The sequence below is a fragment of the Larimichthys crocea genome, chromosome XVIII (genome assembly GCF_000972845.2).
Source record: "Larimichthys crocea isolate SSNF chromosome XVIII, L_crocea_2.0, whole genome shotgun sequence".
Classification (NCBI taxonomy): domain Eukaryota; kingdom Metazoa; phylum Chordata; class Actinopteri; family Sciaenidae; genus Larimichthys; species Larimichthys crocea.
The window spans coordinates 21,722,256-21,740,762 of record NC_040028.1 but is presented as its reverse complement, the minus strand read 5'-3'; the positions used below and the strand labels follow the sequence as shown (position 1 = coordinate 21,740,762).

The 18,507-nt window shown below is 48.1% G+C and overlaps 1 protein-coding gene across 1 annotated transcript in view; it reads left to right on the top strand.

Annotated features, from left to right (window-relative positions):
* The first annotated feature begins 8,519 nt into the window (after positions 1–8,519).
* enox1 (ecto-NOX disulfide-thiol exchanger 1) overlaps positions 8,520–18,507 on the top strand; it is a 72,082-nt gene continuing 62,094 nt past the window's right edge. The window contains exon 1 of the mRNA XM_027291035.1: positions 8,520–8,825. The gene's annotated coding sequence lies outside the window, so the exon portion shown is untranslated. The remainder of the gene's footprint in view (positions 8,826–18,507) is intronic.

Sequence of the window (18,507 nt, the reverse complement as noted above, 5' to 3'; positions counted from 1 at the left end):
CTCTCGAGACGGTCCCTGCAGGACGGTCTAAAAACCTGGAACCGTAGTCTCTTGAGCAGTCCCCGCAGACACTGTCCTAAACCCTGGGACGTAGTCTCTGGATCGTCCCCCAGACTGTCTAAAACTGCGACGTGTCTCTGGACGTCCCCGCCTAGACTGTCTAACAATACCTGAGCGTCCCGCAGACGCTAACGGACAGACTCACAACTGAGCTAACAGCAGCTCAGTTTGCAGACTGAGTGTTTACAGAAAAACTAACATGTGTTCGTTTTCAGTTTTTGGTCCCCAGACACATGACGAAGTGTTCCAGATTTATGTCCCCACAAGTAGTAAAAAGCCAGCCTCTTCCTCACACAATCTTCATCTCTTGTGGATAACTCCTCCGTGGTGGAGCACAGCCTAATGCTCCACCGTATCTCCAAAAATACCACCGCAATTTAGCGGCAGGCGTCCCATTGAGCTGCGGCGTGGGTCATTAACGTTTGTGACTCTGCAGCAGACAGGAAGAGGACGGTATCGCATTACGGGAAGCTGACAGGCTGCATGGAAACAGAAGAAGTCCAGTCTGTGCTTTGTCTTCTCCTGTGAGGACGCCACGGGCCGCAGGAAAATGTATGGCGTCGTGTAATCCGTCAGACCACACCAACTTCACCAACCTCAGCAGGCCGCCGCCGCCCACGCCGCCACCACTGCTGCTGCCATGCTGCCTGCTTGCTGCGTGCTGCTGCTGCTTCGCTGCTGCTTGCTGCGGCAGGTGGAGTGGTGTCAATTCTGCTGCAGTGACTCCAGCGATGATGCTCAGCAGGCAAAGCATCATGTCAGCTCATGGATGTAACAGCCTGCAGACAACACAGGTTGTTTGTGATGATGAGTCTGTGTTGCAATCCTGCTGGGAATTGCCCGGTGATGTCACCAACGGCGTGCTCGAACAGTACGATCAGGCTGATATAAACCTGAATCAGCCGCGTCAGTAATCAATAATCAAACCAATGACTAACATTCAGACAACCTTATCATACTTTAACAGTTACCAGGTGTTTGTAGACGTTGACGAAACGTTCTGCAAACAAAATATCATCAGATTGACATGAAGCTCCCTTTAGAAATATGACACCTGGACATTACGTGTCCGTAACAACACGACCAGAACACGTCCAGGTTTTTAGACAGTCTCGCGGGACGTCACGGAGACTAGTCCAGGTTTAGAACAGTCTGCGGGACGTCACGGAGACACGTCCAGTTTAGACAGTCTCGGGACGTTCGAGACTACGTCAGGTTTTAGACAGTCGGCGGGGACGTCCAGGGACTACTCCAGGTTTTAGACAGTCTGCGGGACGTCACGGAGACTACGTCCAGTGTTTAGACAGTCTGCGGGGGACGTCACAGAGGACTACGTCCGGTTTTAGACAGTCTGCGGGGACGTCACGGCTACATCCCAGTGTTTGACAGTAGTGTGGGACGTCACGGAGACTACATCCAGGTTTTTACAGTCTGCGGGACGTCACGGAGACTAGTCCAGGTTAGACAGTCGTGGGACGTCACGGAGACGTCCAGGTTTTAGACAGTCTGCGGGAGTCACAGAGACTACGTCCAGGTTTTAGACAGTCTGCGGGACTTCTCCGAGACTACGTCAGGTTTTTAGACAGTCTGTCGGGGACGTCTCAGAGACTAACGTCCAGGTTTTTAGACAGTGCGGGGACGCTCACGGACTACGTCCAGGTGTCGAACAGTCTGTGGGAACGTCACAGAGACTAGTCCAGGTTTTGACGTCTGTGGGACGTCACGAGAATACGTTCCAGGTTTTAGACGTCTGCGGGGACGTTGTAGACTACGTCCCGGGTTTTAGACAGTCTGCGGGACGTCTCCGAGACAGTCCGGTTCAGGACAGTCTGCTGGGACGTCATGTAGGACTACTCCAGGTTTCAGACAGTCTGCGGGGACGTCATGTAGAACTAGGCCAGGTTTTCAGACAGTCTGCGGGGACGTCACGGAGACTACGTCCAGTTTTAGGACACTACGTCCAGGTTTAGACAGTCTGCGCGGGACGTCACAGAGACTACGTCAGGTTTTAGACAGTCTGTGGGGACGTCACGGAGACTACACTCGCCAGGTTTAGACATCTGTCGGGGACGTCACAGGCACTACCCAGGTTTTAGACAGTCTTCGGGGGAGTCACAGGGACTACCCAGGTTTTAGACGTTCTGCGGGGACGTCACAGAGACTACGTCCAGGTTTTAGACAGTCTGTGGGGACGTCAGAGACGTCCAGGTTTAGACAGTCTGCGGGGACGTCACAGAGACTACGTCCAGTATTTTAGACAGTCTGCGGGGACGTCTCAGAGACTAGTCCAGGTTTTAGACAGTCGCGGGACGTCTCAGAGACTACGTCCAGTTTAGACAGTCTGCGGGGACGTCTCAGAGGTCAGTTAACGTCCTGCGGAGGTTCGAGACTAAGTCTTCAGCTGTGGGGAACGTACAGAGACTACGCCAGGTTTCCAAGACCCCCACCCCTGGACGCCAACCCCCCCCCCCCCCCCCCCCCCCCCCCCCCCCCCCACCTACTCCGGTTGACGCTGGGCTCCGAACTCACCCGTTTAACGGCTGACCTCCGGCCTATACCATTTGGACCGCGACGCTACTACCCATAACAGTCTGGGGAACGTCACAGGGGACTACGTCCGGTTTAGACGGTTTCTGTGGGGACGTCACGAGACTACGTCCAGGTTTTAGACGGTCTGTGGGGACGGTCTCGTGAGGCTACGTCCAGGTTTTAGACAGTCTGCGGGGACGTCAGTAGACTTACGTCCAGGTTTAGACAGTCTGCGGGGACGTCTCAGAGCATCGTTCCAGGTTTAGGACAGTTGCGGGGGACGTCCAGTAGACTACGTCAGGTTTAGACAGTTGCGGCGGACGTCATGGGATACGTCCAGGTTAGACAGTCTGCGGGGACGCACGGAGACTCGTCCAGGTTTAGACACACGTCGTTGCCGTCTGCAGGGAGTCACAGAGACTACGTCCAGGTTTAGACAGTCTGCGGGGACGTCACGGAGCCACGTCCAGGTTTAAGGAACACGTCTGGCCGGACGTCACAGGACTACGTCAGGTTTTAGGACAGTCCTGCGGGGACCGTTCACGGAGGACACGTCCAGGTTTTAGACAGTGCGCGGACGTCATCAGAGACTACGATCAGGTTTTTAGACAGTCTGGGGGACGTCACAGGACGTCCAGGTTTAGACGTCTGCGAGACGTCCAGGACTACGTCCAGGTTTTAGACGTCTGCGGACGTCCAGAGACGTCCAGGTTTTAGACAGTCGGGTCGTCTCGAGACTACTCCAGTTTTAGACTCTGGGGACTCAGAGACTCATCCAGGTTTAGACAGTCTGCGGGGACGTCTCAGAGATACGTCCAGGTTTTAGACAGTTTGCGGGGACGTCTCACGAGGACTACGTCCAGGTTTTAGACGTCTGCGGGACTCACGAGACTATCCAGTTTTGAGACAGTCTGCGGGGACGTCACGGAGACTACTGTTTACCTTGAAAGCTCTGAAACAGTCTGGGTGTCCCTGAGGACATCACTGTTTGTCATAGTGACATTTTAAGGTACTAAAGGTTCAAGGTCAACTAAGTACATTTCATCAGTACTGCAGTATTTCTCAAGATCTTGTACTTCAGAGTATTTGTACACTGTGGTACCTTGGATGAGCTGGTTGACGTCACTCGTTCTCAGGTACAGGTGTGTTTGTCCCCGATGTCGTCTGCACGCTCTCTCCCTGGTTGACGAGCACGTCGCCCGGGCGGACGAGTTCCACGTTGTCATGTTTGTGAGCTGTTTGTCTGCTCCGCCTCAACTCTCTGTGATTTACAGAGTTTATGATGGACAGTGAAGTAAAACTGCTGACAAGCTGTAGCTGCTGTTAGCTCCGTCCGTCAGCTTGGCGGTGAGCTCAGAGCGAGGGTACCCGTCGCTCTGAGCTCACCGCCAAGCTGACGGACTGAGTGTTTGTACCAACAGGCGTTATGGAAGAAGAAGAGGAGGTACATGACATGATGGCAGAGGAGAAGAGAGTGAAGAGACGCTGAGTGTTAAATATGTAAACATATAAAGCTGTGTGTGTGTGTGTGTGTGTGTGTGATCACTGCTCTGTGGTGCGAGGGGTCGTCAAGGTGACTCGACATGAAGGACACCATCATCATCATCATCACACCACACACCACACACACACCACACACCACACACACACACACACTCACTCACACACACACTCTCAGGTGTGTTTGTCACTTTTCATCCTGATGGATCTCAGCTCACTTTAACTGTTGGAGGTGCAGCCACACACACACACACACACACACCACACACACACACACACACACACACCACACACATCACACAACAACAAGGCTGGTTCGGTTCATGTCGTGGGCTGGGCTGGGCTGGGCTGGGCTCCACGGTCGGTACCGGGTGAAGCAGCGGCGGCTCAGCCTGACAGTGAACCGATCAGCGATGAAGAATCACAGGCGGAGTTCTTCTTACCGGTAAACACGGTGAACGATCCGGCTGATGCTCCCTGAATCTCGGCGTGAATAAATCCGGTGTGTGTGTGTGAGACAGTCCCCGGTTTGTCTCCGGTGTCCTCCCGGTGTCCGGTCCGTCTGTGTGTGTCTCCTCTCGGCGCTCTGAGCTGCTGCCGCTGCTCTGAGCCGCTCCGGAGCTCCGGTAGGACCCGGGGGCGCGTCTCCGACAAGCAGCGCCGTGCACGACGACCGGGTCTGTGTCTCTGCGACGGTGGAGCTGCGGGACAGACAGAGAGACGACAGAACAGACAGACGAGAGCAGACAGACACCGGGACAGCAGACGACAGACAGAGCAGACAGACACGGGACAGACAGACAGACAGACGTCGGTCTTCTGTCCTCGTCTGTCTGTCTCCATTTTGACTTCGCAACATTTTCCCGCTCTTTCTCCTTCAGTTAGCGCCATCTTGACTTAAAACATGATAAAACATAAAACATCAGACAACACTCACAGCTACATCAAATGTTTATACAGCTACATTCAAATGTTATACAGCTACATTCAAATGTTTATACAGCTACATTCAAATGTTTATACAGCTACATTCAAATGTTTTATACAGCTACATTCAACATTGTTTACACAGCTACATTCAAATGTTTATACAGCTACATTAAAATGTTTATACCGCTAATTAATTAATTACTTAATGGTTTTTTATGTTTCTCAGTGAATTAATGTTGTTAACTTTCTGAGTCAAATGTCTTCACAGACAACTGACGCTAGCTTAGCGTGTTAGCGTGCTAACATCAACGCTAGTTAGCAATGAAACACAAAGGTGACTGCACCATGAGGCTAGCTGAGAAGCTAAGCTGTGAGGGTTAGCTGAGTAGGGCTAGCTGAGAAAGCTAGCTGAGAGCTAGCTGAGCGGGTGCTAGCTGAAGCTAGCTGAGAGCTAGCTGAGGGTAGCTGAGAGCTAGGCGAGGTTAGCTGATGCTAGCTGAGAGGCTAGCGTGATGGCTAGCTGAGAGGCTAGCTGAGGTTAGCTGATGCTAAGCTTGAGGCTAGCTGAGCTACTGAGAGGCTAGCTGAGGTTAGCTTGAAGTTGAGCGGCTGCTGATGCTAGCTGAGAGGGGCTAGCTGATGTAGCTGAGAGGTAGCTGAGGTTAGCTGAATGCTAGCTGAGGGTAGCTGAGCTACTTCACATTCAAGCTAAACAACGTCGCGACACTTGCAACATCTAAACTAGCTAAATCTTACAAACATACTTACTTAGCATTAGCTACATTAGCACTAGCTCAATCCTCAGTGTTGCTGCGTAGCTTTGTTATTATTAGCTTTAGCTCTTCGCTACGTATCAATGTTTCCATCATAAAGTCTGTGTCTCCTCGGTACTGTGACGTTGTTTCCCTGGTTGTCCCTGTGCTCCTACCTGGTCCGGTCCGGCTGCTGAGCCCGGTTCTGTTAGCATGCAACGGCAGATTCAGTCAGCAGCGTTAATTAGGCATGATTAGCTACGTGTGCGTCATAAAAGTGTGAGCGGTCGGGACGTCAGAGGGGAAAAGATATACTGTGAATAAATCTGATCCAGTCTGAGTAAAGTTCTGTGGTTCTGGTTCTGTTCAGTGATCACCTCCTGGGATGGACCCAGTTCTCTCAGACTTCATGTGACGATGAAACCCAAACACAGAGTAACAAAGTGAAGCCGGTGCAGAACATTAAATGGGTCTAATAATAAATTCCATCGTCGCTGTAACCTTGGCAGCAGCAGAGAAGACTGTGAGCTCGGGTCGGTCCCACGAGGACAGCCGGGCCTGAAAACCTCTGCTGCTGCACGGACGTCACTGGGACACATGTCCTCCGTGAGACATGTCACTGACACAAAAACATGAATATTATCCTGCTGGTTTCAAACACTGAAAACTTGTGTAACGTTTTGGATGTGGTTGTTTGTGTCTTCACTGCAAACATCTGACTGGACGTAGTCTTGAGACGTCCCCGCAGGACTGTCTAAAACCTGGACGTAGTCTCTGTGACGTCCCCGCAACTGTCTAAACCTGGGACGTAGTCTCTGTGACCAGCCCACCTGTCAGTCAAAGCGTCCAGCTCTTAACCCTGCATAACTTTAAGCCTAATATATGTGAACATGAGTTGTATATAATTCACCTCAGTACAGTTGTCATGAACGGGGAAATTAGCTAAGAGACGAGACTACGTCCAGGTTTTAGACAGTCTGTGGGGACGTCACGGAGACTACGTCCAGGATTAAGACAGTCTGCGGAGACGTCTCAGAGACTATGTCCAGGTCTTAGACAGTCTGTGGGGACGTCTCAGAGACTACGTCCAGTCAGATGTTTGCAGTGGAGACACAAATACAACCACATCCAAACGTTTACACAATGTTTCAGTGTTTTAACCAGCAGGATAATATTCATGTTTTGGGTCATGTGACATGTCTCACGGATGACATGTGTCCCAGTGGACGTCCGTGCAGCAGCAGAGGTTTTCAGGCCCGGCTGTCCTCGTGGGACCGACCCGAGCTCACAGTCTTCTCTGCTGCTGCCAAGGTTACAGCGACTTCCTGCTGCCGTGGAATTTATTATTAGACCCATTTAATGTTTCTGCACCGGCTTCACTTTGTTACTCTGTGTTTGGGTTTCATCGTCACATGAAGTCTGAGAGAACTGGGTCCATCCCACGAGGTGACAGGTATCTGCTGCAGGCATCTCTGTCTCCTCTGATCACTGAACAGAACCAGAACCACAGAACTTTACTCAGACTGATCAGATTTATTCACAGTATATCTTTTCCCTCTGACGTCCTCCGACCGCTCACACTTTATGACGCACACAGCTAATCAATGCTAATTAACTGCTGCTGACTGAATCTGCCGTTAGCATGCTAACAGAACCGGGCTCAGCAGCCGGACCGGACCAGGTAGGAGCACAGGGACCAACAGGGAACAACGTCACAGTACCGAGGAGATTCACAGACTTTATGATGGAAACATTGATGCGTAGCAGCAGAGCTAAAGCTAATATAACAAAGCTAACGCAGCTAACACTGAGGATTGGAGCTAGTGCTAATGTAGCTAACTGCTAATGTAAGCTAATGTTGTAGATTTAGCTAGTTTTAAGATGTTGCTAATGTCGCTGACGTTTGTTAGCTTGAATGTGAAGTAGCTCAGCTAACCTCAGCTAGCCTCAGCTAGCATCAGCTAACCTCAGCTAGCCTCTCAGCTAGCCTCTCAGCTAACCTCAGCTAGCCTCAGCTAACCTCAGCTAGCCTCTCAGCTAGCCTCAGCTAACCTCTCAGCTAGCCTCTCAGCTAGCCTCAGCTAACCTCAGCTAGCCTCAGCTAACCTCAGCTAGCCTCTCAGCTAGCCTCAGCTAGCCTCTCAGCTAGCATCAGCTAGCCTCAGCTAACCTCAGCTAGCCTCTCAGCTAGCCTCAGCTAACCTCTCAGCTAGCCTCTCAGCTAACCTCAGCTAGCCTCTCAGCTAGCCTCAGCTAGCCTCTCAGCTAACCTCAGCTAGCATCAGCTAACATCAGCTAACATCAGCTAGCTTCTCAGCTAACCTCAGCTAGCTTCTCAGCTAACCTCAGCTAGCCTCAGCTATCCTCATGTGCAGTCACTTTGTGTTCACTGCTAACTAGCGTTGATGTTAGCACGCTAACACGCTAAGCTAAGCGTCAGTTGTCTGTGAGACATTTGGACTCAGAAAGTTAAACAACATTTAATTCACTGAGAAACATAAAAACATTTTAATGTAATTAATTAATGTAGCTGTATAAACATTTGAATGTAGCTGTATAAACATTTTAATGTAGCTGTATAAACATTTGAATGTAGCTGTGAGTGTGTCTGATGTTTTATGTTTATTCATGTTTTAAGTCAAAGATGGCGCTAACTGAAGGAGAAAGAGCGGGAAAATGTTGCAAAGTTCAAAATGGAGACAGACAGAGAGACAGGCTGTCTGTCTGTCTGTCCAGGTGTCTGTCTGTCTGTCTCTCTGTCTGTCCCGGTGTCTGTCTCTCTGTCTGTCCCGCAGCTCCACCGGTCGGCAGAGACCAGACCCGGTCGTCGTGCACGGCGCTCTTGTCGGAGACGCGCCCCCGGGTCCTACCGGAGCTCCGGAGCGGCTCAGAGCAGCGGCAGCAGCTCAGAGCGCCGAGAGGAGACACACACAGACGGACACGGACAGAGGAGGACACCGGAGGACACCGGGGGACTGTCTCACACACACACACCGGGATTTATTCACGCCGAGATTCAGGGAGCATCAGCCGGATCGTTCACCGTGTTTACCGGTAAGAAAGAACTCCGCCGTGATTCTTCATCGCTGATCGGTTCACTGTCAGGCTGAGCCGCCGCTGCTTCACCCGGTACCGACCGTGGAGCCCAGCCCAGCCCACGACATGAACCGAACCAGCCTGAAAACACGCGTCATTTACATGAGTGTGTGTGTGTGTGTGTGTGTGTGTGTGTGTGTGTGTGTGTGTGTGTGCTGCACCTCCAACAGTTAAAGTGAGCTGAGATCCATCAGGATGAAAAGTGACAAACACACCTGAGAGTGTGTGTGTGTGTGTGTGTGTGTGTGTGTGTGTGTGATGATGATGATGGTGTCCTTCATGTCGAGTCACCTTGACGACCCCTCAGCACCACAGAGCAGTGATCACACACACACACACACTCACACACACACACTCACAGCTTTATATGTTTACATATTTACACTCCGCGTCCTCTTCACTCTCTTCTCCTCTGCCATCATGTCATGTACCTCCTCTTCTTCTTCCTGGTCGTCCATAACGCCTGTTGGTACAAACACTCAGTTCGTCAGCTTGGCGGTGAGCTCAGAGCGACGGGTACCCGTCGCTCTGAGCTCACCGCCCTTCTTTTCTTTTCCCTCCCCTTCTTCCTCCTTCTTTTTTCTCCTACACTCCTCCTTCTTTTGGCCTCCTTCGTTTTTTCCCTCACTCCTCCTCTTTTCCTTCAACGGCGGCCCTCCTTCCTTTTCCTTCACTGCCTCCTTCTTTTCCGTCAACTGGGCCCTCCTCCTTCCTTCACACTACCACTATCCTCCTTCTTTCCTTCAAGCTGCCCTCCTTCTTTCTCCCCCTCAACTTCTGCCTCCTTCTGTTTCCTCACTCACTCGGTGCCTCCTTTCTTGCCCCTTCTTTCCCTCACTGCCCTCCTTCTTCCTCTATTCACACTGGCCTCCTCGTCCTTCACTCCCTCCTCGTTTCACCCTTCACTCACTGCCTCCTTCTCTCCTCCTTCATGCCCCTCCCTTCTTTCTTTCGCTTCACTCACTCACTTGGCCCCTCCTTCTTTTCCTTTCACTTGACTGCCTCCGTCTTTCCCATCACGCCCCCCTTCTCTCCTTCACTGCCTCCTTCGTTCCTTTTCACACTTGCCTCCTTCTTCCCTTCACTTGCCCTCGTTCTTTCCTTCCTTCACTAACCCCTCTTGCTTTTCCCCTCACTCTGCCTCCTTCTTTTCCCCTCACTGCTCCTTCTTCCCTCACTGCCTCCTCTTTTCCCTCACTCTTGTCTGGCCGCCTTCGTTCCTTCACTGCCTGCCCTCACTTCTCTCCTTCACGCCTCCTTCTTTCTTCACTACACACCTCCTTCTTTTTCCTCACTGGTGAACTTGCCTCCTTCTCCTCCTTTCCTTCACTGTGACTGACTGTCCTTCAAACTGCCTCCTTCTTTCCCTCACTGCCCTCCTTCTTTCCCTCACTACGTGCCTCCTTCTTTTTTCCCCCTCACTTCCAATCCTTTCTTTGCCTCCTTCTTTCCCCTCACTTTCCAATGCCTTCCTTCTACTCTCCCCCCTTCCTTCACTTGCCTCCTTCTTTTCCTTCACACTCGGGCCTCCTCTTTTCGCTTCACTGCACACTCACTGCCTCCTCCTTTCCTTCACTACTACCACAGCTCCTTCTTTCCTTCACTGGCCTCCTTCTTTTTCCCCCCCTCATCTGCCATCCTTCTGTTGCCTCCTTCTTTCCGCTCACTGCCCTCCTTCTCCCCCCTCTCCTCCTTCACTCTGCCTCCACCCTCCTCTTTTTTTCCCTTCACTGCTCCTTCCTCCCCCCCACTGACCCTCCTTTCTTCCCACGTCTGCCCTCCTTCTTTCCCTCACTGGCCGCCTTCTTTCCCCTCAACACCCCCACTACCCCTCCCCCCGACCCCTCCTCTTTCCTTCACGGCCGCCTTCTTTCCCTCAACTGGCCTCCGTCGTTTCCTTCACTACCTCCTTCTGTCCTCACTGCCTCCCTTCTTCCCTCACTAACTCCTGCTTTCTTCCCTCACTACCTCTTCTTTCCCCCGCACTGCATCCTTCGTTCCCTCACTCTCCACTGCCTCCTTCTGTTCCATCACTACCCGTACCCCTCCTTCTTTCCTTCACTTAGCCCTCCTTCGTTCCCTCACTGCCTCCCTTCTTTGTTTCTTCACTGGGCCCTCCGTCTTTCCTTCACTACCTCTTCTTTTCCTTTCCTTCACTTTTCCTTCACTGCCTCCTTCTTCCCTCCACTACCCGAACTACCCTCCTTCTGTTCCTTCACTACCTTCCTTCTTCCTTCACTTTCACACTGCCTCCTTTCTTTTCCCTCACTGCTCCTTCTTTCCCTCACTGACTGCCCCCTGGGCCGCCTTCTTTGTTGTTCCCCACTACCTCCTTCTTTCCTTCACTGCCTCTCCTTCTTTCCCGCACTGCCTCCCTTCTTTTCCTCACTGCCCTCCTTCTTTTCCCTCACTCTACCTCCTTCTTTTTCCTTCACTGCCTCCTCTTTCCCTCACTGCCTCCTTCTTCTTTCCTCACTGCCTCCTTTGTCCTTCACTGCACTCCTCCTTCTTTCCTTCGCTGCCTTCCTTCTTTCCCTCACTGCCTCCTTCTCCCTCACTAAACCTCCTTCATTCCCTCACGACCTCCTTCTTTTCCCTCACTGGCCTCCTGCTTGTCCCCTCACTGGCCTCCTTCTTTCCCTCACTACTGCCTCCTTCTTTTCCTTCACTGCCTTCACACTGCCTCCTTCTTTCCTTCACTACCTCCTTTCTTTCCCCTCACTGCTGCCTCCTTCTTTTCCACACTACTCCTTCCTTTCCCTCACTAACCTCCTTCTTTCCCCTCCTCTGCTGCCGCCTTCTTTTCCTTCACTGCCTCCTTCTTTCTTCCCTCCACTACCTACCTACGTCTTTCCTCCCTCACTGCCGCCTTCTTTCCCTCAACTGCCTCCTTCTTCCCTCAAATGCTCTTCTCTCCTTCACATGCCTCCTTCTTTTCCCTCACTAACCGCCTTCGTTGTCCCTTCACTACTACCTCCTTCTCCATCCTCACGGCTCTTCTCCTTCCTTCACTGCCTCATTTCGTTCCTTCACTAAAACTGGCCGTCAATTCCTTCACGCACCTCTGCCTCCTCTTTCCCCTCACTACCTCCTTCTGTTCCTCCTTCTTTCCTTCCACTGACTGCCTTTTTTTCCCCTCACGACCTCCTTCTTTCCCTCCACATGCCCTCATTCTTTCCCTCACTGCCTCCTTCTTTCCCTCACTGCCTCCTCTATCCTTCACGGCCTCCTTCTTCTTTCACCTCACTACCCAACCCAACCCACCTCCTTCTTTCCTTCAACTGGCCTCCTTCTTTCCCTCACGACCTCCGTCTTTTTCCCCACGCCTCCTTCTTTCCCGTCACTGCCTCCCTTCTCTCCTTTTCCACTGCCTCCTTCTTTCTTTCCCTCAACTGCTCCTCTTTCCTTCACTGCTCCTTCTTTCCTCCCGCACTCGCCTGCCTCCTTCTCTCCTTCTCGCCTTCACTGCATCCTTCTTTCTTTCCTTCACTGCATCATTCTTTTCCTTCAACTGGCTGCCTCCTTCCTTTCTTTCCCTCACGCCTCCTTCTTTCCCTCACTTTGCCCTCCTTCTTTCCTTCACTGCCCTCCTTCTTTCCTTCACTGCCTCCTCTCCTCCTTCACTGCCTCCTTCTTTCCTTCACTGCCTCCTTCTCTCCTTCACTTCAACTGCCTCCTTCTTTCCTTCACTAAACCACCTCCTCTTTCCCTCACTGCCGGCCGCCTTCTTTCCCTCACTCGGCCTCATTCTTTCCCTTCAACGGCCTCCTTCTCGTCCTTCACTGCCTCCTTCTTTCCCTTACTTGTGGCCTCCCCTCCTTTCCTTCACTCTGGCACTCCTCCTTTCCCTCACGACCTCTACCTCCTTTCTTTTCCCTCACGGCCTCCTCTTTCCTTTTCCTCACTGCCTCCCTTCGTCTCCTGCACTGCCCTCCTTCTTTTCCTCCTTTCACTGCCTCCTTCGTTCCTTCCCCCTGCCTCCTCCCTGTTTCCCTTCACTGCCCCTGGCCTCCCTCCTTGCCTTCAACTGCCTCCCTCCTTTCCCCTCCACTACCCCACCCCTCCTTTCTCGTTTCCCTTTTTCCTTCACTGCTCTCTTTCCCTCAATACCTCCTTCTTTACTTTCCCTCACTAACCTACCCTCCTGCTTTCCCCCCACTGCCATCCGTTCTTCTCCATCACTGCCTCCCTTCTTTCCTTCACTCTGCACTCCTTCTTTCTTTCCTTCACAACTACTGCCTCCTTCTTTTCATTCACTTGCCTCCTTCTTTCCCCGCACTTGCCTCCTTCTTTTCCTTCACTACCTCCGTCGTTTCCTTCCCTTCACGGCACTCACTGCCTCCGTCTTTCCTTCACTAACCACCCCGCCTTCTTTTTCTTTCCCCTCACTAACAACCCCACCCCTCCTTCTTTCCTTCACCACTCCGTCGTTCCTCACTGCCTCCTTCTTTCCCTCACGGCCTCCTTCTTTCCTCACTGCCTCACTTCTTTCCCTCACACCCACCCATCCTTCTTTCCCTCACTGCCTCCTTCGTTCCTTCACCTGCTCCTTCTTTCACGCACGGCCTCATTCGTTTTCCCGTCATCACTGCTTGCCTCCTTCTTTCACTCACTTCCCTCACTGCATCCTCTTCCGTCTTCACAGCCCCTCCTTCTTTCCCTCACTACCTCCTTTCCTGTCTTTCCCGCACTGCCTCCGTCTTTCCTTCACTGCCTCCTTCTTTCCCGCACTAGGCCTCCCTTCTTTCCTTCACCTCACTGGCCTCCTTCCTTTCCCGCACTGCAATCCTTCTTTTTATTTCCGTCACTAACTACCTCCTGCTTTCCGTCACTACCACCCGACCTACCCATCCTTCTTTCCCTCACTACACCCCCTCCTTCTTTCCTTCACGCCCTCCTTCTTTCCCTCACTGCCTCCTTCTTGCCTTCAACTGCCCCCTGCGCCTCCTTCTTTCTTGCCTCACTGGCCCCTGCCCATCTTTCCTTCAACTGCCTCCTGCTTTTCCTTCACTGTCAACACTGCCCTCCTTCTTTCCCCTCCACTAACGACATCATTCTTTCCTTCACTCTGGCCCATCCTCTGTCCTTCAACTGGCCTCCTTCTTTCCTTCACTACCTCTTCTTTCCTTCAACTGCCTCCTTCTTTTCCTCACGGCCTCCGTCTTTCCTTCACTTGCCCCTCCTTCTTTCCTTGTTCCTTCACTACCTCCTTCCTTTCCTTCATTCACACTGCCTCCTTCTTTCATTCACTACCCCAAAAAACCTCCTTCTACCAGTTGAATTTTTGCTGTTGCCTCTTGTGGCCCAGACAAACTGTGGAATTCCTGTGTTGCTCTCTGACTCAAGACCTGAATGCAGCATAAACGTCTGTCTGACCCTCCACATGAACCTGATGAAGGACTTCCTGTAAAAACGCGGAGTTTTGGATGAAAAATGAAAAAAAGTTAAACAGTTGAGAACATAAAACTTGACATGAATTTAGGCTGTACATTGAACACACACACAAACACATCACACACACACACAACACGTGCTGCAGTAAATATGAACACAACACACACACACAAGATGAACCTCCCACACAGCAGACGGGACGGCGAGGACAGAGACACTGAGACAGTCAGCTGCTCCACATGAAGCTCAACATTGAAGAAAGTGTTTCAGCCTGAGTTTGACTCTGATCATCAGTCAGAGACAGAACAATGTTGTTAGTCTGAAAATGAAAATTTAATGACAAGAAAATACTATAAGAGAACAAATGACTACAGTTTGAATATTGTGTAAAGGTTTGTTTGGATAAAGACAGAAACACAAAACTGATTAGGGAACAAATGATGCAACAAGCAGAAACCCAACTATGTGGCTGTCAAGGAACCAACACAGGAAGTGCAGAAACCACAACTGATAACTGGCAAAACAGAAACACTAATCAGTTTTCCAACATCACAACATGAGTAAACAAGAAACTACAATGTTATGAAATATGGGTTTCACATTATAACGTGATATATAGAAAAATAAGCTATCCATTATAAAGTATAAGTTATCATGTTAAGCAATATAAGTTATCGTGTTATAACAGTATAGTTATCGTGGTTATAAAAGTATAAGTTATCATGTTATAACAATATAAGTTATCGTGTTATAACAGTATAAGTTAATCGTTTATAACAGGATAAGTTATCAGTATAACAATATAAGTTACGTGTCCATAACAATATAGGTTATCGTTGTGAATAACAATAAAGTTACGTGTTATAACAATATAAAGTTATCGTGTTATAACAATATAGGTTATCGTGTTATAACAATATAAGTCATCATGTATAACAATATAGGGTTTATCGTGTTATACATGTTTATAATAACAAGTATAAGTTTATCGTGTTTAACAGTATAGGTTTATCATGGTATAACCGTAATAAGTTGTAATCGTGTTATATAACAGTAATAGGTTATAGGTGTTATAACAATATAAGGTTTAATCGTGTTATAACCAGTATAGTTATCGTTGAAACAGTATAAGTTATCGTGTTATAAGCAGTATAGGGTTATCCGTGGTATACAATACAGTTATTGGTGTTATAACAACACAAGTTATCGTGTAAATAACAGTAGAAGTTAATCGCGGTATAACGTGTTAATAACAGTATAAGTTATCCGTGTTATAACAATACAAGGTATCGTGTTATAAAATATAGGTATCGTGTTATAAGACAGTATAAGTTATCGTGTGATAACATATAGGTTATCCGTGTTATAAAACAGTAGAAGTTATCGTGTTATAACAAATATAGGGTATCGTGTTATAAACAGTAATAATTATCATGGTTTATAACATATAAGTTATCGTGTTTATAACAATATAAGTGATCATTTTATAACAGTATAAGTTAATCGCGGGTAGAAAAACGTGTTATAACGGATAAGTTTATCATCGTGTTATACAATACAAGTTTCGGTTATAACAATATAGGTTATCGGGTTATAACAGTAAAGTTATCGTGTTATAACAATATGTTATCATTGTGTTTATAACAGTAGAAGGGATCGGGTTATAAACAATAGAGTTATCGTGTTATACAACAGTAGAAAGTTAATCATGTGAATAACAGTAAGAAGGTAACCGGGTTATAACAATATAGGTTATCGTGTTATAACAGTATAAGTTAAATCGGTGTTATAAGCAAATAGGTTATCGTGTTATAACAGATAAAGTTATCGTTTATAACAATAAGGTGTTCGTGTTGTGTAACAGTATAAGTATCATGTTTTTATAAACATATAAGTTGACATGGTTTTATACAATAGAAGTTATCAGGTATAAAAGTATAAGTTATCGCGTATAACGTGTGATAACAGTATAAGGTATCGTGTTATACAATACAAGGTTATCGTGTTTATAACAATATAGGTTATCGTTTATAAAACAGTATAATTATCGTGTTAGAAACAATATAGGTTATCGTGTTATAAAGTATAAGTATCGTGGTTATAAAAATATAGTTTATCGTGTGTTTTAACAGTATAAGTTATCATGTTTAAAAAAGTATAAGGTATCGTGTTATAAAAATATAAGTTAGCATGTGTATAACAATATAGTTTATATGTGTTATAACAATATAAGTTATCGTGTTTAGAAAAAATAATAAGTTTATATGTTATAACAAGTTAAAAAAAAAAAAAAAAAAGTTTATAGCGCGGTATAACGTGTTATAACAGTATAAGTGATCGTGGTTAGACAATTACAAGTTATTCGTGTTATAACAATATAGGTTATCGTGTTATAAACAGTATAGTTATCGTGTTATAACAATATAGGTTTATCGTGTTATAACAGTATAATTAATCGTGTTTTTAAACAATATAGTTAATCGTGTTATAACAGTATAGTTATCAGGTTATACAGTAATAGGTAACGTGTTATAAACAAGTAAGTTATCAAGGTTATAAAATATAGTTTTATTGTGTTATAAACAATATAAGTGCTCGTGTTATAACATATAAGTTTATCATGTTATAACAAGATAGTTACGTGTTATGACAGTATAAGTTTATCGTGGTTATACAGTATAGTTATCGTGTTTAAACAGTATGGTAGCTGGTATAGCATGATAAGTTTAGTCTTATAAGGGTAAATATTGGGTTATAAGAGAGGAAACTTTCATTTCCATGGTGAAACGGGTCTTGTTTTTCTGCTTGTGTTTCTGGGTGAGCAGTATGCTGCTTGTAAGGTTTCCTTGCCATCGTTAGAGCTTGGACTGGAGCTCGTTTAATAAGAATAGACTTTCATGAATCCCAAGAGAAATGCACCGGTCACAGCAGCTCCTTTACACAACACGGTTATTAGAAATTACCTTAAGGTAAGAATGACAACTTTATCAGCAATGAGCTCACAGCAAATGAAAACAGTCACATTTTCGATTTTTATAACTTTATATAAAATATGAGACGTTTGAAACCTTTTTGATGAAATTGTGCAGAATCTGCCTCTGATATGATATGTGGGCTGTGAAGCAAACATTAAAGATGGTGCAGCACACGTTCGGTCTTTCAACACTGAGAAGTCATCCTGTCTGTCAAATCCTGTCTGTCATCGGTCTGCGCACTCAAACACTAAACCTGCACTGCATTATGTTTCTGAGTTTATCATCATTATTATTATTGTACTTGAATCTTCCTACAGTCTGGGAATGAGCTAACTGAGAGTCACTGATGTTTTTAATGGGCTTTGTGTGAACCACAGAAGAACATCAGGCTGTGTGTGTGTGTGTGTGTGTGTGTGTGTGTGTTGTGTGTGTGTGTTGTGTGTGGCACTGTTTATTGGTTGAACACTCACATGATGGGCGACTGGACTGAATGGACAGAGCCTCAGCGAGCAGCTAATCACTTAAGAGCCAGCATGTGAGCATGTTATGGTCGGCAGCCATGAGTCCACCCACCAGCAGGAAACGTGTGTTGTATGTGTGTGTGTGTGTGTGGGTGTGTGTGTGTGTGGGTGTGTCCTCACACCCATGACGGAGGAATAAAATGTCAAAGAGGACGGGGGAGGAGGGCGGCGGGTCCTGCTGGTCTGTCTCTGCGCAGTCCTGCGGCTGCGTTTAACTTTAATCAGTTCAGAAATCAGACGAGTCATGTGACCTGCTCCGTGTTTTGGAGATACCCCGACCCACCACCAAAGTTGTTTTTACAAACATTTATCACAACAGTGGACTCACAGTTGACATCACAAGTGACATCACAAGTGGACATCACAGACAGAGGAGTCAGGAGGTCCAACTCTCAAGGACACTTTGGACTGGACTGAGGGAGGCGGGAATCGAACCAAACAACTCTTTCAGCACAAGACAACCTGACAGATCTGTTCTTGATGATCGGACCGCAGACTGTCTAAAACCTGGACGTAGTCTCCGTGACGTCCCCGCAACGGTCTGAAAACCCTGGACGTAGTCTCTCGTGACTCCCCAGACAATGTCCTAAAAAACCTAAAACTGGACGTAGTCTCGTACGATCCCCACAGACGCTAAAACCTGGACGTATCTCTGTGACGTCCCGCAGAACTGTCTGAAACCGGACGTAGTCTCCGTGACGTCCCCGCAGACTGTCTGAAAAAAAACCTGACGGTAGTCCCTCCGTGCAA